This window comes from Lactuca serriola, chromosome 5 (genome assembly GCF_051521515.1).
Source record: "Lactuca serriola cultivar US96UC23 chromosome 5, Lser_US96UC23_V15, whole genome shotgun sequence".
Taxonomy (NCBI): Eukaryota; Viridiplantae; Streptophyta; class Magnoliopsida; order Asterales; family Asteraceae; genus Lactuca; species Lactuca serriola.
In genome coordinates this window covers 49,222,643-49,244,300 of record NC_136412.1, presented here as the reverse complement: position 1 = coordinate 49,244,300, position 21,658 = coordinate 49,222,643, and the positions used below count along the sequence as shown (strand labels likewise).

At 40.4% G+C, this 21,658-nt stretch overlaps 1 non-coding gene across 1 annotated transcript; it reads right to left on the bottom strand.

Moving 5' to 3' along the window:
• Positions 1 to 1,788: 1,788 nt before the first annotated feature.
• Positions 1,789 to 1,895, bottom strand: LOC145056073 (small nucleolar RNA R71). Its single transcript, XR_013685611.1, has one exon. It is a non-coding gene; the product is annotated as a small nucleolar RNA R71 (small nucleolar RNA).
• Positions 1,896 to 21,658: the final 19,763 nt, after the last annotated feature.

Sequence of the window (21,658 nt, the reverse complement as noted above, 5' to 3'; positions counted from 1 at the left end):
AAATTATAGAACAATTATATGAGTTGTCGAGGTTTATAGCAGAGATGGTTTTGTGATTAGGGTTTGCAGAGAGAAGGGAAAAGAAGAGAACGAAGGCAGACCTTGAAGCGGGGTATTTATAATTTTTAGAATTTTAAGAGGATTTCCTAAGAACGCGCGTTTTGAGTAAAAAACATACAACGACATTCACAGAGGACGCACGATTTTAGATAAAGTGCCCTCCGTGTTTTTAAGTTTTTTTACATGAGACACTAATTTAAGGGCACACAATAATGCGTGATGTCAATCCTTCAATTTTTTGAAGAGATGACACTTTTTTAATGTCCCTCGCTATTGCGTAACATAAATCAATGAGTGTCGTGGTTTGCGCATCGTAAAATGGTCTTTTTCTTGTAGTGATTAATTCAAGTTAGTAGATTTAGAACTAAATTGCTAATACTATGTTAATTGATAACCAACAGTACTTGTCATAGCTAATTTATAAATCACTGAGGGAAAGTGGATTCAAACTAACAGAAGTTTTTTGTTTACAGATTGAACTTTTGTAAAAGAATTAAGTTGTCTAAACTTGCAAAATTAGAGAAATCCTATTTCTTTGTTAGTAATTAGGTTAATTTAGTAGTAGATAGATTAATTAGTCAAAACCGTTTCCTGTGATCGATACCTGACTTACCCGACTATTCTATAATTTGACTAGGTACACTCTCTAGGTGCAATATAGTTAGTTAAGTTAGTTAGGTTATAAATATAAAATTAGGTGTAGTTATTTGCACGCATCAAGTTTTTGGCGCCGTTGCCGGGGAACAACTTAATTGTTAGTTGATTTATTTGCTTTAGATTAATCAATCCTTTTTGTGGGGTAAAACCTAAAAAAAGTTACTTTTTCAGCTTTAATTTTTGTTTCAGTACCCAACTCACGATGTGAGCCTGAGGCTCACGACGTAAGTGCAGTAGTTTTCGGTTTTTCTTCGTTTTTCTTTTCTGTTTAATTTTCTGCGACTACACTGGGTGGTACTTTTTACCACAGCGTGGTGACCAGTTAGTAGGTTATTTCTAGTATTATTTGGTTCAATTTTAGGTTTTTATTTTTGTTTTATTGTAGAAGTTCATGACCAAAGGCTCTAACACACCTTTGGTGCCACCACTTGAAGATCCAGAGTCAGCCCTTCACAAGAAGACGGATAAGAACGCGGGAGTGAGCAAAACACCAAAAAAGTCATCTTTCAAAGACCTCAAATCAGTCTTTGGAAGGAAGTCGGGAAAGAAGGTAGGAGTGTCATTATCAAAGGACAAAAGCAAGATAGAAAACTTTGAGCAAGATCCAAACCTAAAGGATACCGAATACGATACCGAGCCCGAATTTGCATTACATAGAAGTGAATCCGAAGACGAGTATTATAAAGAAATGGCGGATATTGCAGATATGTCCATGGGAGCTGACAAAAAGAAAATTAGAGATGACGCTGGTCCTGGCCTAATACAACCTGCAATTCCTGCAACTGCCACATTCGAACTGAAAGGACACATACTTGCTGCACTTAGGGATGTACCATTTTTTGGAAAGGATCATGAGGATGCTTACAAGCATTTGGATGAAGTAAATGACATAGCATATTATTTTAATATCCCAAATGTGCCAAGAGAGACAGTCTTGCTAAGGATGTTGCCAATCACTTTTAAAGGAGCTGCTAAAGATTGGCTAAAGGAACTACCACCCGGTGCAATCACCACTTGGGCCCAAATGCGCGAACAATTTTTGGATCATTTTACCCACCTTCCAAGATAGTTAAAATCAAAAAGGCAATAGAAAATTTTGAGCAAAATCCAGGTGAGTCACGTTATGAGGCATAGGAGCGCTATAAGGGATTGTTGAGAAATTGTCCCCAAAATGACCTCAATATACAACAAGAAGTGTCGATCTTTTATAATGGTGTTAATGTCATGACAAGACAACTCCTTTATTCCCAAGGACCACTTACCAAGAAAAAACTGGGGGAAGTTAAGGAGTTAGTGGAAGAATTTGCAAAGCATTCCCATGAGTATCACAATCCATGAAGTGAGGGAGTAAAAGGAAAAGGGGTTAAAAATTTTGCAGACATGGCTACTGTGATAGCCATGCTTGATACAATGGACAAGAGGATGACAAAAATGGATCAAGCAATACATGCTATAAGATTTGGGTGTGAAAGATGTAATGGTCCACACTTGACCAAGGATTGCAGCTTAGATGATAATGGGTATAAAAAGGCTCAAGTTTGTTATTTGAATGGGGATAAGTATGATAAGGATTGGAGAAAACTAAAGGAGTGGCTGCCATATGATGAATATAAGAAGAAAAAGGAAGAGAAATATAAGCAGACAGGTCGAGGCTTCTAACAAAAAGAGCAACCACCAGCCGAGAAGAAAGTAGATTTGGAAAACATTTTGACCCGATTTATAGAAGCTTCCAAGAAAAGGCATGATGATACCGATGAAATGCTAAAGGAACACATGAAAATGATGAAAGAACAGCAAACAATGATGATTGAACTGCAAGCCTCATTAAGAAATCATCAAGCATCGATCCATAATCTTGATGTCCAAGTTGGTCAACTAACTACTTTAGTGAGCAACAAATTATCCTCATAATTTCCCGAAAAGAATGCTCAATCCCATGTTATGATGATCGAGACTGGAGAAGAGACAATCTTTGAGTTCTTAGAAGCACTTGAAGTGGAGCCGAAGCAATCTGATCCAAAGCCAAAGAAGCCAAAGCTCGAAAATAAAAATGTTGCTAAAATACTGGAGTCGCGACGTGAACCTCTTAAGTTCACGTCGTGTACCAAGTCTGAACAGAAAACTTCAGAAAACATTCCGGCTTATCGTCCTCCTTTACCATTCCCGTCTCGAGCTAATCTTAGTCTACTGGAAAAGGAACATTTGGAGTTCATAAAGCACATAAAGGGTATTCCTATAAATACTCCTTTTGTTGAGACGTTAGCTAAAATTCCCGAGTATGCAAAGTTCCTACAAGATTTAATGGAATCTCGTCTACAATTGAAGAAAAATTCCAAGGTGGTTTTAAGTGAGTAAAGTTCAAGGGTAGTATTGGGAGAGTTACCAAAGAAGATGGGGGATCCTGGACACCTCACTCTTCCATGTGAGTTTGGGAACAATCTGAAGATTTATGCTTTAGCCGATTCTGGGGCTAGCATAAATTTGATGCCTTTCTCATTTTACGAAAATCTTAATATTCAGAAGATGAAGGCTACCAAAATGACAATCCACATGGCAAACCGTTCAGTGACACAACCAATGGGCATTGTAGAAGACATATTAGTAAAAATTGGGAAATTTGTTTTCCCAATTGATTTTGTGATTATGGATATGAAAGAAGATCCTGATGTCCCTATTATTCTTGGTCGTCCATTACTTAATATTGATGGTGCCTTGGTTGATATTCATGAGTCCAAGCTCACTTTAAGGATAGGATATGAAAAGGAAACTTTTAGATTAGAAGATGGTTTCCAAGGGAGTGATGTTCAATGAGTGGTTTTCAATATAGATGAACAGAATGAACTTGAAGATTTAGAGAAACTCATGGAGGAAGAAATCAAAACAATTCAACAAGTTAAACGAACAAAACCAAGAGCATTCGTCCCGTTTTTAGTTGAAGTCCTTACTTACTCAAATCCAACTTCATGGGTAAGTAAGCAAAGTGCATAAATATCGAGCGGTGATGATGAAGACGAGGTAACTTCCAAGGAGACAAGTCCAATGGTGAAGGAAGAGAAGATTCCTATGAAGTTGAAGAATGAAGAAAAAGTAGAAACTAAAGGGATCAAAAGAAAGCTTAACGAAGAAGAGAAAAAGGCTAAAAAAGAGAATTCGAAAAAGGCGTGTATTAGACGAGTTCAAGCTTACAAGAGGCGATGGAAGGAGCAAAAGGTTCAGGTGGTGATGGACTCTTTTGACGATTTAACGTAGGAGGAACAGAGTCCAGCTCACGACTCCTTCAAAAATAAGCGCTTCTCGGGAGGCAACTCGAGCTTGGTTTGAAATTTCTTTTCTTTTTATTTTAGTTTTTGCATTTTTAGTTTAGGGAATTGATCATTTCATCATCTAAAAATCTCTTAAATGGTAAAAATTAGATGTGGGGTACTTTAGAAATTAAGTGGTAAATAATTATAATAAAATAAGTAACATAATCTACATTATATTTGGTCCAGACCCTATTTCACGTCGTGAGCCCAAGCTTCACGTCGTGAATTGGAATGATAAACGGGGTGCCATCGTTTAGCCCAGTTTTGAAGCTAGGATTTGTTTAGCCCAACTAGCCATTCACGTCCTGAATTTGCAATTCACATCGTGACCTTCAAAAGTCACGGATTGGGGACCAGTTAAAGTAAACACTTTGACCCATTCTCATTTGTTTACTCATGTGTGCACACAAACGGAGACAAAGAACCCCACAGCCGATTTTCTTCTAAATTACTTGCATCTCTTGTCTCCTAACTACATTTGGTAAGTATTTCATATGCTAATTGTTGCTATTGTTGACATTATATGCATTTTAGAGGTTAGGGTTTATGTAGATGTAAAAATCCCAAAATTGATTGGTTTAGTTAGTATTTTCGGGATGTATGGCCTTAGATTAGTAGAATAAACCAACCCCGAGAACCATATATGACGGATTTTAACTGTAAATTGGCCAATCCAGATTCATATCCCGACTGCGGTTCACGACGTGAAACTCCAGTTCACGTCGTGAAGCCTGGGCGAACAGATATTCAACTCGTTTTTAATGAGAAATTTTGGGTGTTTTTGTTTTGTTTTGTTTTTAGTCATTGCAGGAACATGGGTCCTAGAAGAGCAGTCCAGCAGGAGAATGACCCAATTGATGTTGCTAGCATTCACCCGTTATACCGGTTTCCACAAAACATATCCCACGCTTTGTTAACCAATTATGAAAATCGGTTGGGATGGCTATACAACCGCGAGTTTGCAATAGCACCTATTATTGATTGGGGTTGGCTTCGTGGAGTTGGTATGATCTTGGAGATGGAGATATATTGGACGAAAGTGTTTGAAGGAGATGGTTTTACATTTACTTGCAATGGTTGGAGAGATATTGAACGAAAGTGTTTGAAAGAGTTGTCGATAGAGTTTTTTGCTACCGTGAGCTTTGAGGAAATGACCATTGATTTTGATTACAACCGGGCGCTTGTTTTCCGGTTGGGAGGGGTATATCATGAGTTTAGTCTTTGCGAGTTTGCATGGCGTATGGGTCTATACACCGAGATAGAAACGGAATCACCGTTTTCTGTGCCATTCTTGCATGGGTGTGTTCGGGATTTTACCCCCGGTATTTTTTATGTCCAATTCTGGAGGACCATAGCGAATCACGAGTATAATCCTCATGATGCAAGTGAGAGAAAAATTAGGAGTCCCGTTCATCAATTTTTGCATCGCCTCATCACTTTTTCCATCAATCACAAACATCACGGAGACAAGGTGCCAATCCAAAATTTATTCTACTAATGGAGCATCATCACACTTAGGATTTGTTGTGATATTCCTTGTATGTTGGCAAAGTTTTTGGGAAAGAAGGCAGCTAGTTCTAGGCCCGGGAGTCCTATCACGGGTGGACATTTAGTCACCCACCTTACCCGGTCTTACTGGATTTTGTCTCCTAATTTTATTAGGAATCTTACTCGCTTCCTGGGAAATGATTTGAAGGTTCAATTCTTGGGTATTATGAGGGTTGTAGTGAATGTGGGGGGTGGGGGATATGTGATACCCCCGGAGGATGATGAGCAATAATATGGGCAACCTGAGCAACAACCTCAACCAAGACCCGAAGAAGAAATGTGAGACCCGGGGAGACATGGAGAGAGATCGTAGAGCGGAGCAGCAATATGCGGGTGGAGTACCCACCGACCCGTTTCAAATCCGGGTTGGTTCTTATTAAGATAATCTTCGCGGTGGGATGACTTACAACACCCAAATCCTTGAAACCATGTTCTCTCATATGAATGTGGTGCGACCACCCACCGTTCCACCTTAGTGCCCGTATATCCCGACGTGGGAAGAACTTTGGATGCTAAGGGGATATGGAGCGGGTACGAGTGGAGGTCAGCAAGATGAAGATAACGATTGATCATTTTATTTTATTTAAGTTTTTAGCTTTTAGTTGATTTGGTTTTTCTTTTGTTTTTGAAACTTGGTTTGGTTTGTAAGACTTGTTAAGCTATTATGTTACTTGTCTATTTCTTTTGGTTGTTAATTTCTAGATTTGCTAAAGGAGTCACGGGAAGGAAAGTCGAGATGAGAGAGTTTACGTCTAACCTGTAACATCCCAACTGTCAAGTATCATTATTATTCCATTTAGATTTCATGTTTAAGGTCTACTCGATGAGTTGACATTGTGACTCGTCGAGTAGCAACGGGTCAGGACGCGTCATTTAATGAGTGACTCGGCGAGTCGGCATGGGGACTCGAAGAGTAGGAGCTGGCAGAGGAAACCCTAAATTTCAGGGTTTAGGCACCTTATATATTGGACCATTGGCGCCTCCCACTATCCTCTATCACCCCTTGAGAGCCAGAAACCCTAATTTCCGTGAGTGTGAGCTTGGAGAGTGTTTTGCAGCTTTAGGAAGTGATTTTTGTGAAGAAAACTTGTAGATCAAGAGGCTAGCATCAAGGATTTCGTGTGGATCTAGAGTCTACTTTAGCTTGGGCATGTTTTGGAGGTAACAAGCTGTTACCTTGACCTCTTTTCTTCTAGAATCTTTCATATGTGAAGATTAGGGCTTTCTTTAGCTATTCATGAAGGGATTTTGGTATGGGTGCTAGATCTGAAGTTGAAACTTCAGATCTGAACCTCTTTTGAGCCCTAAGTTCATAAAGTTCTTAATAGGGTCATGAAGGAACCCGTGTTTATGAGTAAAGTCCCATTTTTAGCTTAGATGTGGAATTTGAGTCACGCAAATAAGTAAAGGTAGCAACTTTACATTGCTAATGCACTCTAGGGACCTAGATCTACCAATTGGAAAAAAGAGGTAGCTCAAAATCGCTTGGTCATGAGAGTATGTGTATGGACTCGACGAGTCTGGGAGATGAATCGGCGAGTAGGGTAGGGTTTTGTCCAAATTAGTCCCGCATGGACTCGGCGAGGTCCGGGAGATGACCCGACGAGTCATTTTGGATTTCCAAGCACTGGGTCGCGTATTGACTCGGCGAGTCGGGTCGAGAATTCTGGAATCAGGAGGGAATCGAGGCAGAGAGAGTTATATTCAGCAAATAGGTCAACATGGAATGTTGAACACTGACCAGAGACTTGAGTGGACTGTGGGATGTCTTGTACCTCCCAAGGGCATTTTGGTAATTTGAGTGATTATTGAGTGGACCACTTATGGGTACAGGCGAGGTGGTTGGAGCTACATCTGGAGGTGTGGACAGTATCATTCCGAGCTACTAGCAAGGTGAGTTATCCTCACTATATCAATAGGGTCTAAGGCACCAAGGCCGGCCCTTTTAGTTGTTATCTTGGTTATAGTATGCTACAGGTGGTCATGATCTATAAGATTGGTATCAGGATAAACAATATGTTGTTATGCTCTTATGATCCGTTAGGATTGGTATGTTAGTGACCTGGTTAGGTTGGTGCTCTGGTTATGAGAGATTGCTATGATCGATGATCTTTGAGATAATTATATATGATATATGTATATGCCAGTATATGTTAGTTATGTGCACATGGTTATTTGCTTGATGTTTGGGTTGAGGAGGTCATGCGTTGTGCTGAAGGCCAACATACCCTACGAACGGTTCAGATAGACTATAGGCCCGTATGGCGGTCCAGTCATACCGAAGGCTCGGGATAGATCCAGATAGACTGTAGGCCCTGCAGGGTGGTCCAGTCAGGCCGAAGGCCCAATATGCATGTTGTTGATTATCCGTTATTGATATGGTATTATCGGTGTGTAATTGGTATTTTGGGGATAACTCACTAAGCTCTCAGGCTTACAGTTTCAGTTTATTGTTTCAGGTACTTCCGAAGATCATGGCAAGGCGAAGGCTTGACCGTACCGCTTCTCATCCATATGATTATATTTATGGGACACTCTGATGAATAATATTTGAAAACATTTTGTAAAACACTATTTGGTTTCATGGCTGAAAAAGTTTAAATTTGGCTTGAAATTTTTGGATGTTACAAGTTGATATCAGAGCCTTGGTTTGAGTGAATTGGAGGAACACTCGTGGGAATCCAGTTTCAAATCAAGGAAATTTTTAGAATAAATTCTAAAGTGGTTTTCAAAATAAGTGATGGAGGATGCGGAGTGTACGATCAGCTGGAGCCAGTAAGTAGACCCCAAAATATCATAGTTATTTGATATTATGATATGTTAGAACAACATGCTAGTGCTAGGCTAGGGATCTTCAGGAATTGCATGATAGACTTGCCTGATTATATGATGCCTACTAGCCTACGGTTTATTTTATATAAAATTGACATCATTACTGTAGTTGTTTAGTGTATGCATCGCGGGTGTGCATAATCAAGATCTTATAGCCTGAGAATGTTTGATTTGGCCTTAGGGTAGGATTGGATATTCGAAAGTCTATCGGGTCCAACGTTATGTGTGGTTAGCATGCACTAATGTTGCAGGTTTGGTGGACGTTTCATGGATGGATGGGTTGTGAGAGGTCGTGAGGCCAGTTGTGGGATAGTTTCGCATTTCCTCTAGGAGTGAGGGTTGAGCACTTGCTATGTTGGTTATTAGGGCGTTGTGGTGATACTTGAGACAAATATGGGTAGGTGTGGAAGGTAGTATTGGCCCGTACTACTGAAAGCATAGAACCCGTACGCGTAGCAAGGAAGTCACAACCCCTAGTGTTTGAGGAAATTGGTCTCCCGATATTATGTTGTTTATCTGACGTCCTGGGTATATTTTCAGTATGGTGATGATGAGGTGCTTTACGACTGGATCAGGATCAGGATCAGGAGGCGGAGGCCCGGATGTGCCCATAGCACCTGAGCCTGTGGTACAGATAGGGATAAAGGAGTTGGATGCCAGGATTCAGGAGATCCTGCATGATGAGATTGCTGTTGCGTTTCGAGCGCAACTACCAGAGACGTTTGGGTTGATCAATATCGCTATGGTCGAGTACTTTGATGAGCGTTATGCAGCCTTAGCAGAGACGGCTGCCACTGCAGCACATCGACTGTAACAGCGGCAGGGGGTGGAGGAGGAGCCAGTCGGGCTTTCCAGTACCAGGACTTTGATAACACGAAGCCCCCAACATTTGATGGTACACAGGATGTGATCAGGGCTATAAGGTGGTTATCTGACGTGTAGGGTTGTTTCTTCACGTGCTCGTATCCTACTGACCAAAAGGTCAGGTGTGCCCTGAACCTATTGAGGCTTGGGGCCAAGGACTGGAGGAGACTGATGACTGGGTCATACAACGATGATCAGAAAGCTGCTATTACTTGGGAGCAGTTCAGGGATATGTTTCGTACCCGCTACGTTCCACGCGTGGAGCAGGAGCGGATTGCTCAGGAGTTTTTGACATTGAGGCATGATGGAGAGTCGGTGATGGAGATCACCTGCATGTTCACGGAGAGGGCTATGTTTTGCCTGGAGTTTGCTTCCGAGCAGTCTCAGATGACCCGTTATCTGAGTATGCTCAAGACCGATATCTATCAGTTTGTTGTTAAGCAACGTTGTGATAATCTTCTGGATCTTCAGGAAGCCGTGAGGCGGCATGAGTTGGAGATAGAGCTGCAGTTGAAGGAGCATCATTAGGTTACGGCACAATCTGAGCCGACACCTAAGCGGTCTAAGACCGCTGATGCAAGGACCGCAAGCCAGGAGAGCCGCACTTGTGGAAAGTGTGGCAGGGGTGGGTGGGTGCCACAAATGTAGAAAGGAGGGGCACTATGTCAGGGACTATCACCAGTCCGCCCCTCCGACAGATATGAGGATATGTTATCACTGTCATCAGGCTGGTTATGTGAAGACCAACTGTCTGCAGCTCGCCGCCAAGCCGGTGCAGGTTCCGCTTCAGCTACGTTGAGGATTGCGGATGGGAGGCCAGTCAAGACGGAGCCTCCAAAGGCTCAGGGGCGTGCCTTCCAGCTCACGGCTGAGGAAGGCAACACCAGATGTGGTTGCTGGTATGTTTCTATTCTCTATTTCGGTTATCATATTTGTGTTATACTTATTTGTTGTACCTATGTTTAGGTACGTTTTTAGTAAACTCTTTGCCTGCATTGGTTTTCTTCGACTCGGGCGCAAGCCGGTCGCTTGTATCTCAGACTTTCAGTACGGGTTTCAGTGTGCCGGTAGATGAGCTTGAGTGTCCGTTGCGAGTTTCTATCGCCAATGAACACGGGGTTTCTTCTTCTTCAGTTTACCAGGGATGTGAGATGGAGATTTTCACGGTATCCTTCCCGATAGACTTGATTCCTATTCCCATGGGGGAAGTATGTGTGATCGTGGGGATGGATTGGCTCAGTAGATTTGGCATCATAATCGTTTGTGAGGGACAACGAGTAGTAGTTCGAACGTACCCCAAGTGGGGGAGAACTGGTGGTATATGGTGAGGGAACTAGAGTAGGATCAGGGTTTTGTTCGGCAGCCAGGGCTCTACAGTATATTCAACACGGGTGTGTCGGTTATCTAGCGTGTGTGGTGGATACGCGAGTCAAGGATCACACTTCAGTTTCAGAGGTTCTGGTGGTTAGAGAGTTTGTTGACGTGTTTCCAGAGGAGTTACCTGGAGTGCCTCCGGAGAGGCAGGTGGAGTTCAGGATTGATCTGGTGTCGGGTGCGGCCCCTATCGCTAAGGCATCGTACCATTTGGCATTGCCAGAGATGCAGGAGTTGTCATCTCAATTACAGGAGTTCCTGGGTAAGCAGTTTACTCGTCCGAGTAGTTCTCCATGGGGAGCACGAATCCTTTTTATCAGGAAGAAGAACGGTTCGCACCGAATGTGAATTGATTATAGGGAGTTGAACAAGTTAATGGTGAAAAACCGTTATCCATTCCCGAGGATAGATGATCTTTTCGATCAATTGCAAGGTGCATCTTCGTTTTCCAAGATCGACTTGAGATCCGGATATCACCAGGTCAGGGTGAGAAAGGAAGACGTAGAGAAGACCGCGTTTCAGACTCGTTATGGTCATTATGAGTTCGTGGTGATGCCGTTTGGGCTCACCAACGCGCCGACAGTGTTCATGGATTTGATGAATCGGGTCTGCAAACCGATGCTTGATCGCTTGGTCCTTGTGTTCATAGATGACATCTTGGTGTATTCTAAGACCCAAGAGCTGATGGGTTTTAAGCATAAGAACAATCCTGTGTGCTCATACAAACCCTAATGCTTGGATCTAGGTTTCTCTATTGTACATGCTTTGAATCCAAGACTTACAAATCTAGATCTATCATATATAATTCGAAATTATCATAAGGTTCACAAACCCCACAAGTAGCTTGAGTCCTTGTAATCTTCTTGATCTTGAGCTTAGAGTCATAATTGTAACTCCTTTAATGGTTCACAAACCCCACAAGCAAGAAGGAAATATGAGAGAGGGTGATAGATGCTAGAAATTGGCCCTAGGGTTCTCTTAGAAGAAGGTGTAGCCGATTTCCATAACCTGGGGTCTTATTTATACTTACAGGCTGCTAGTGTTTCAGTCTAAACCCTAATGGACAGCTTAGCCACCAAGCAGCCGAAGGAACCTTCTGGAATAAGGCCTTAGATGAAAATATGATGGATCCCCATCATAATTTCGTTCCCCCTTAGTCCATTAGGTTTTCTTAACCCAAAACTCAACTATCACACATTTGACAATTTATACCCCTTTATTTAATTAATCTCTTTTAGTCACCAAATTAATTCCTAATTAGTTTATGACCAATATTAATTAAACAAATATGATTTATCCTTTAATATATTATTCTCATAATATATTAATAAACCATAATATTCTCTCTCTCTCTCTCTCTCTCTTTAAATTACCTTGTCAAGTTGATTTGGAGAAGGCAACCCAAAAGGACCATGCACAACCGGTTCAATGGCTTACCAAATATAGTTAAGGGCTTAGAAACTAATCCAACAGTCGTCCACTTGGATAAGTCTAGTAACTATAATGTAAGTATATTCCGATTAGCAATCATAGCTCTCAAAGACGTTGTCGCAATCTGATCTTATCAGTAACCTGTCCTTTAGATAAGTGATCGTACAGTCCTCTGTTCTAGATATCATGCGGACAATCACATGGAACATAGTCATACTTATTGTCCGATAGTTTGTTTTTCTCAATATCAGATTCATTTGACATAGAACTTAATTGAACACATCAATTCATTCCTGACCGGGCCTGACACATAAGTCAAATCAAATCATCGAGGGGCCCTGATATCGCTTTTACCCTCTTAGGATAAAAGGAACAGATAAACTTCGACTTATATGCATTTACTATTCACTAATCAAATCATACACAACAATGCGTTTTATAACATCAAGTTAATGATGTGTTTTCGCATTATCAATGCACAACCAATCAGCAAACAATAAACCATATATCTAGATTTTAAGACCATATGATATTTTCGTCTTGCGATCACTCGTGATAAATTCCATGAAGTGATTCCAGCAAGCGCGGGTTTATTCCAATGCTCAAAACTTGTTCATAAGCACTCATGAACATTGTAGCAAACTTGTTCTATGTATAATACCTTTTAGACAATCTACACACCTATTCATGACAGTCTTCATTCATACCTACATCCAACATATGAACGACTGTGGATCATTCGAATAATTCGATTATTCTTAATAACTCAATTATTCAGGAAGTCAAAACATGCAAAGTGAAACAATAGTTAAACAATTAACATAAGACAATAACTTTACTTATAAATAATACTCCTTTATTTAATCATCAAATGTCAATTACATTTATCTATTACATGTTTCCAAACTATCTAATCTAAACTAATATCGTCCTTCAGCCCAATGCTCCTAGCGTGCTGCAAGTGCTTAACCCTACTCATTCGTAAGCGAATTTGTTGGGTTATCCTCTGACGATACCCTCTTTACTATGAGGTGTCCTTCTTCTACCCGATGTCAAATAAAGTGATATTTTATGTCGATATGTCAAGATTGATGGGTTTTATACAAACAATCCTATATGTGCATACAACCCTAGATTTGGATCTATGTTTTCACTATTAGATACACAACATTATGAACACATGAATAAAACCCTAATGTAGCTTGCCATTTTTTAAATTCATATATAAGGTTAGATCACATACCTTTTGATGTTATATTGCAATAACAACTTAAATATTCAAACCCTAAGTCTTGAAAGCAAGCACCACAAATGTAGTGCCTCTAATGGCTCACAAACACCACAAGCAATTGGAGAGGCTATAGAGAGAGAAGGAGAGAGGTAGAAATCGGCCTAAGGATCTCTTAGAAACAAGTGGGACGATTTCTTAAGGCCTAGGGGTCTTTATATAGGGTTGAGATTAGGGTTTCAGTCCTTATCCTTATCTAGTTGCTTGCCCACCAAGCAATCATAAGATAAGCCTTGATAATCCTTATCTCTTGGACCATATGGACGATTTCAAGGATATCCAATCCCTTGAATTCGTCCATCCTTCTACAAGGATAACCATTTCCCTATTTTGTAACTATCACATAATTACAATTCAGCCCCTCTAGTTTAATTAATTACACTTGATCACAAAATTAATTCCTAATTAATTATTGACCAATATTAATTAAACAAATATGATTTCTCCTTTAATATATTATTCTTATAACATAATAATAAATCATAATAACCTCTTTCTCTATTTATTTCTCTAGTCAAGTTGCTTTGGTGAAGGCAACGCAAAAGGAACATGCACAACCGGGTCAAGTTTTTACCAAATATGGTTACGGGCTTAGACACTAATCCAACAGTCTCCCACTTGGATAAGTCTAGTAACCAAAAATGTAACGTACAACTTGATTAGCAATCGTAGCTCTTAAAGACGCTATCGAACTCTGATTTTATCAGTACCCTGTCCTTTAGATAAGGGATTGTACAGTCCTTTGTTTTGATATCGTGCAGACAATCTTATTGTCTAGCAATTAGTTTCTCGATCTCATATTTATTTGATATAGAACTTAATTGAACACATCAATTTAGTCCTGATCGGGCCCGACACATAAGTCAAATCAAATCATCGAGCGGCCGTGATATCGCTTTTACCCTCTTAGGATAAAAGTAACAGATAAACTTCGACTTATATGCATTTACTGTTCATTAATCAACTATACACAACAATGCATTTTATGACATCAATTTACTGATGCGGTTTCGCATTATCAATGCACAACCAATTAGTAAACAATAAACCATATATCTTGGTTTTAAGACCATATAATATTATCGTCTTGCGATCACTTGCAATACATTCCATAAAGTGATTCTAGCAAGCGTGGGTTTATTCCAATGCTCAAAACTTGTTCATAAGCACTCATGAACGTTGCAGCGAATCTTTGATATGTCTAATACCTTTTAGACACTCTACATACCAATTCATGACAATCTTCATTCATACCTACTTCCAACATATGAACGATTGTGGACCATTCGAATAATTCGATTATTCTTAATAACTCAATTATTCAGGAAGTCAAAACATGCAAATTGAAACAATAGTTAAACAATTAACATAAGACAATAACTTTACTTATAAATAATACTCCTTTATTTAATCATCAAATGTCAATTACATTTATCTATTATATGTTTCTAAAACTATCTAATCTAAACTAATATCATCCTTCAGCCCAATGCTCCTAGCGTGCTGCAAGTGCTTAACCCTACTTAGTCCCTTCGTAAGCGGATCTGTTGGGTTATCTTCTGATGATATCCTCTTAACCACAAGGTGTCCTTCTTCTACTCGATGTCTAATAAAGTGATAATTTCTATTGATATGCCAAGATCTACCATGATCCCTCGGTTCCTTGGTCAAGGCAACCGCTCCTTCATTATCACAGAAAATTTCCATAGGCTCCTTTATGGCAGGTACAACTCCAAGGTCACCAATAAAGTTCTTCAACCATATTACCTCCTTTGACGCTTCGCTCGTTGCAATGTACTCTAATTCGTACGTTGAATCAACTACAGTTTCCTGCTTGGAACTTTTCCAAGTCACCGCTCCTCCATTTAGGGTAAAGACCCAGCCCGACTGCGAACGATAGTTGTCTCTGTCAGTCTGGAAGCTGGCGTCACTATACCCTCGAACCTTTAAGTTATCACTCCCTCCGAGGACTAAAAGCCATTCCTTGTTCCTCCGAAGGTACTTAAGGATATTCTTAACTGCAATCCAATGAGCTCTGCCAGGGTTCCCTTGATATCTACTGACCATGCTCAAGGCAAAAGTCACATCAGGGCGAGTACAAGTCATAGCATACATGATCGAGCCAACTGCGGAAGCATAAGGTACTCGACTCATCTCTGCTATCTCGGCTTCGGTACTCGGACTTTGAGTCTTACTCAACCTGGCATTACTCTGTATTAGTAGTTCTCCCTTCTTCGAGTTTTCCATACTAAAACGTTTTAGTACTTTATCCAAGTAAGTATTCTGACTAAGTCTTATTAGTCTCTTACTTCGTTCTCTCACTATCCTTATTCCCAAAATATAGGAAGCCTCTCCGAGGTCCTTCATAGCGAAGCACTTCCCGAGCCAGGACTTAACTTCCTGCAGTGTCAGGATGTCGTTTCCTATGAGTAGTATGTCATCGACATACAATACCAGAAAGCTAACTATACTCCCATTGGCTTTAACATATACACATGATTCATCTTCGCTTCGTACAAACCCAAACTCTTTGCCTTTTTCATCAAAGCAAATATTCCATCTGCGAGATGCTTGCTTAAGTCCATAAATGGACTTCTCAAGCTTGCACACTCTATTGGGATGCTTCGTATCGACAAAACCCTCTGGCCGAGCCATGTAAACATCCTCATCCAACTTCCCATTAAGGAAAGCGGTCTTGACATCCATCTGCCATATCTCATAATCATGAAATGCAGCAATGGCTAGCATCACCCTAATAGATTTTATCTTGGCAACTGGTAAGAAGGTCTCATCATAGTCAACTCCAGGATTCTGAGTAAAGCCCTTCGCCACCAATCGCGCCTTATACGTGTGCACATTCCCATCCACGTCGGTCTTCTTCTTGAAGATCCATTTACACCCAACCGTCTTACGTCCGGGCACATTGTCAACAAAATTCTAAACTTGGTTGTCATACATGGACTGAATCTCGCTGTCCATCGCCTCTTTCCATTTAGCAGACTCCGGGCCTGCCATGGCTTCGTTATAGCTGTTAGGTTCATCTAAATTTATTAGTATACTATCACTAATATACGTTTCCCCTTCTGTAGTAATATGAAAACCATATAAATGGGGTTGAAATCGAACTCTTTCGGAACGTCTAAGAGGTAAGGACTCGTCAATCGGTTCAACCGGAGTTTCCTCCTCGGGTTGAGCGCCAGCGTTAGAGGTTCCTTCATCGCTCGACTCCTGAATCTCTTCAAGATCGATTTGCCTCCCACTGTCCCCTTGGCTTATGAGTTCTCGCTCTCGGAAAACCCCTCTCCTTGCAACGAAGACAACATTGCCACTCGATCTATAGAAGAGATATCCAAAGGATCTATGCAGGTAGCCGATGAAAATACACCGCTCACTATGAGGTTCAAGCTTGTTGTGAGTCTCTCATCTTACAAAAGCCTCGCAATCCCAAACCTTGATATGTGCCAACTAGGGAGATTTCCCTATCTACATCTCGTGAGGTGTTTTGGCAACCTTCTTTGTAGGGAATAAGTTAAGGATATGGGCGGCAGTCTCTAAGGCATACCCCCAGAATGAGATAGGTAGTGAAGCACGACTCATCATGGAACGTACCATGTCCAACAAGGTTCGATTATGCCTCTCAGCCACACCGTTCAATTGCGGTGTCCTAGGTGGCGTCAATTGCGAAACTATTCTGCATTCCTTGAGGTAGTCGTGGAATTCAAGACTTAGGTACTCTCCTCCTCGATCGGATTGAAGCATCTTTAGTTTCCTGCCCAATTGATTCTCCACTTTTTGTTTAAACTCTTTGAACTTTTCAAAGGTTTCTAACTTGTGCTTGATTAAATAGATATACCCATATCTACTATAATCATCGGTAAAAGTCACATAGAAGCGATTCACATCCCTTGTGGTGGATCTAAAGGGCCCACACACATCGGTGTGTATGAGATCCGATAGACCCTCACCCCTAGCACAAGTGCCAGTGAAGAGTGACTTGGTCATCTTTCCAAGTAAACAAGACTCGCACACGTCATCGTCCCTAAGGTCGAATGACTCCAACACTCCATCCTTTTGGAGCTGGGCTATGCGTTTCTTGTTGACATATCCAAGACGACAATGTCACAAGCATGCTTTATCCATACTATTGGAAGAATCCACACACAATACATCATTTCGTAGGTTATCTATAACCATAACAGTTTCATAAATTCCATTACAAGGCAATGCTTCAAAATATAAAACACCATTTAGATAAGCATAAATCGAACCTTTCTCATTATCAAACGAATATCTAAATCCTTGTCTAAACAAACCATGAAATGAAATGATGTTTCTTGCCATATCTGGCGAATAACAACAATTATTCAAATCTAAACCTAATCCATTACTAAGCGCTAAAGAATACACTCCAATCTTGGTGACAGGCGACGATCTTCTGTTCCCCATGATTAGATTTATTCTTCCATGCTCCACATCCCTATCTCTTCTTAGTCCCTGCAAATCAGAACATATGTGAAAACCACTTCCTGTATCAAGAACCCAAGAAATAGCATGTGATGAATCATTAGATTTAATTGTGTAAATACCTGCGAAAGACGGCTTGATCTTCCCATCCTTGATGTCTTGCAGATATTCCGAGCAGCTTCTTTTCCAATGCCCTATTTTGTGGCAGTGGTGGCACTCTGCCTCCTTCGGGTTAGAGTTGGGCTTAGCAGAACCAACCTTGGTTCCACTAGAAGAGGTACCATGTTGGGATTTACCCTTGTGGTTGCTCTTGGAGGGAGCCTTCCTCTTCTTTCCCCTCCCTTGCCCTACAGCCAAAACAGGAGCAGCGGTTGGAGTGGGAGTTGATGCAACAGACTTGTGTTTGAGATTGCTCTCAGCAGTTCTCAGCAATCCTTGGAGCTTGCTCAAGGTGACCTCTTCTTTATTCATGTGATAGGTCATGCGGAACTGGTTGTAGAAGGGAGGCAAGGAGTGAAGGATAATTTCAATTGCTAGGTCTTCATAAAAGTTAACATTCAACTTCAGCAGACGATCGAATATCTCTGCATCTTTTGCAGATGAGCGGTAAGGGACTCTCCACTGCCTATTTTGGCAGTGATCATCGAAGTGATGATCTCATACCTCTCTTACCTCGCACTTTGATGGTAACGGTCCACCAAGTCTTGATGCATCTCATAGGGATAGTAGTCCTCATAGGACTTTTGAAGTTTAGCAGTCATGGTCTCTAGCATGATGCAATGGACTTTCATAGCATCACGCTCATGGGCCTCAAAGGCAGCGATCTCTTCGGGAGTAGCAGTGTTGATGTTCACCTCCTTCAGATCCTTATAGAGGACATACTCTTTATCCTCGTAACGAGTGACCATTCGGATGTTGCGGATCCAATCATTGAAATTGGACCCGTCGAATATCACTCTCCCACACAAATTCATGAGTGAGAACGAGCCATAGGAGTTCGAGCCGGAAGCATTGTTATTGTTTGAGTTCGACATCTGAAAAAGAAAAGAACAAAGTTTGATTAGAAATGAATCCCTAATTAAACACCCAAAATGAGAAATTAGGGCTAGGATCCAACAACATTATTTACATATTAGAAAAGGGATGTCGTAATCTAACACTCAAATAATTTGAAGGTAAGTGAATGACGATTCGCTAATTCTTCACCATGAAAAACATAAAAGAGATTAAGTTTTAAATGTATTGAAAAACTCCTAGATTCCTTTGAGATTCATTGAACTTTTCAATGACATGTTTAAATCTCGATATGCCCCTCTAGGTTATGACTGGGATGCCGAGGATCACAAAGCGGGTGTGCATAACCATGCAAATATACATGGTGCCCTCATTGTTACAGTCACCTATTCGATGTGCTGGTTAACCACACACGCTCCATCGAACTATGAAAAATAATGAGTCACCCTTTTCCTTCTTTGCTTGGAACCAATTAGTGTGTCGGTTAACCACACATGCTCCACTAACTTCTTAGCAAGGGTACAAAGTGTAATTTCATGGGATTGCATCAATTCACTTTGCCTAAAGTAACTAAGATTGGGATTTTTGTAAAAATAGTTTAGTTACTTTATATAGATTCATTATACTTATTACTGAGGAGAGGATTGCCCTATCCTACCCATTCGGCTAACGACCCTCCACCAGTCAAGCAAGCGGTGGGTGTGAGTGTACACCCATTAAGCGTCATTTTATAGGCAGCAACCTTATACCCACCTTATAGACTGGCTTCGTGAATGATGCCTATTAACGGTAAGACTAGCATTTAAATTATATACACACACACACACACACACACATATATATATATATATATATATATTAAGCTTGTAATAATATAATAGTATAGGGTTGAATTTTAAACTTGTAAAATTCTAGGGTTTGAAATTTAAATTATTCAAAATTAAACTTTTAATCACAAAATTTAAATTTCAAAACTTGAGGGCAAGTTTTGAACTTTTCAAAACATAAGGGATCAAATAACAAATAATTTAAATTAAACAATTAATTTCATAATTATCTATATTTGACCTAGTCAATAGTTCTAGCAAGATAATTCAACAATTAATTCAAATAATCAAGTATTATCAAATAAGGAAATTATTATTTAAACAATTGGTAATTATCTTATGTTTTGATGAGGATATTGATAAAAAGGTAATAAAATTCGGATTTTATTAGACTAAAACAATTTAGGTAAGTATCGTTAAGCAAAACAGCAAGAAATCCCAAAAGTTTCTCTGTCTGACGTCGAAAATCGTCGAGTCCACTTTGGAACTCGTCGAGTTCAAGAAACTCATCGAGTTCCTCATAGAAACTCGTCGATTTCATCAAACAATAAGCACAAAAATCGATTTTCAACAAGCAAACAGCTAAATCATCACATACAATTGAAAGCAATCATGGCTCTGATACCATTGATGGTTTTTAGGCATAAGAGCAATCCTATGTGCTCATACATACCCTAATGCTTGGATCTACGTTTCTCTATTGTACATGCTTTGAATCCAAGACTTACAAATCTAGATCTATCATATATAATTCGAAATTATCACAAGGAAAACAAATCTAAGTGATTTACCTCTTTCAAGTAGCTTGAATCCTTGTAATCTTCTTGATCTTGAGCTTAAAGTCACAATTGTAACTCCTCTAATGGTTCACAAACCCCACAAGCAAGAAGGAAATATGAGTGAGGGTGAGAAATGCTAGAAATCAGCCCTAGGGTTCTCTTAGAAGAAGGTATAGCAAATTTCCATAACCTGGGGTCTTATTTATACTTGCAGGCTGCTAGGGTTTCAGTCTAAACCCTAATGGACAGCTTAGCCACCAAGCAACCCAAGGAACCTTCTGGAATAAGGCCTTGGACGAAAATATGATGGATCCCCATCATAATTTCGTTCCCCCTAGTCCATTAGGTTTCCTTAACCCAAAACTCAACTATCACACATTTGACAGTTTATACCCCTTTATTTAATTAATCTCTTTTAGTCACCAAATTAATTCCTAATTAATTTATGACCAATTTTAATTAAATAAATATGTTTTCTCCTTTAATATATTATTCTCATAATATATTAATAAACCATAATATTCTCTGTCTCTTTAAATTACCTTGTCAAGTTGCTTTGGAGAAAGCAACCCAAAAGGACCATGCACAACCGGGTCAATGGCTTACCAAATATAGTTACAGGCTTAGACACTAATCTAACAAGAGCAACATGAGGAGCACCTCAAGGAGCTATTGGGAGTTTTGAGGCGAGAACAAATTTATGCCAAGTTCTCGAAGTGTGAGTTTTGGTTGCGAGAGTTCCAGTTCCTTGGGCACCTCATTAACCAGGAGGGAATTTTTGTCGATCCGGCCAAAGTTGAGGCGGTTATGCGGTGGAAGATTACAAAATCTCCCTCAGATATCAGGAGCTTCTTGGGATTAGCAAGGTACTATCGGAGATTCATTCGAGATTTCTCCAAGATTGCAATACCCCTCACTCGTCTAACTAGGAAGGGGTGGACTTTCGGTGGGGCCTTGAGCAGCAGAGGGCGTTTGAGACCCTCCGACAGTGTTTATGCGAGGCGCCAGTGTTGACACTCCCCGAGGGAGTTGACGATTTTGTAGTATTATGTGATGCATCCATCACACGTTTGGGGGCAGTCCTCATGTAGAGAGGATGAGTGATAGTCTACGCATCGCGGCGACTGAAGCCGCATGAGACGAGATACCCTACATACGATCTAGAGTTGGGAGCGGTGGTTTTCGCTCTCAATATTTGGAGACATTACCTATATA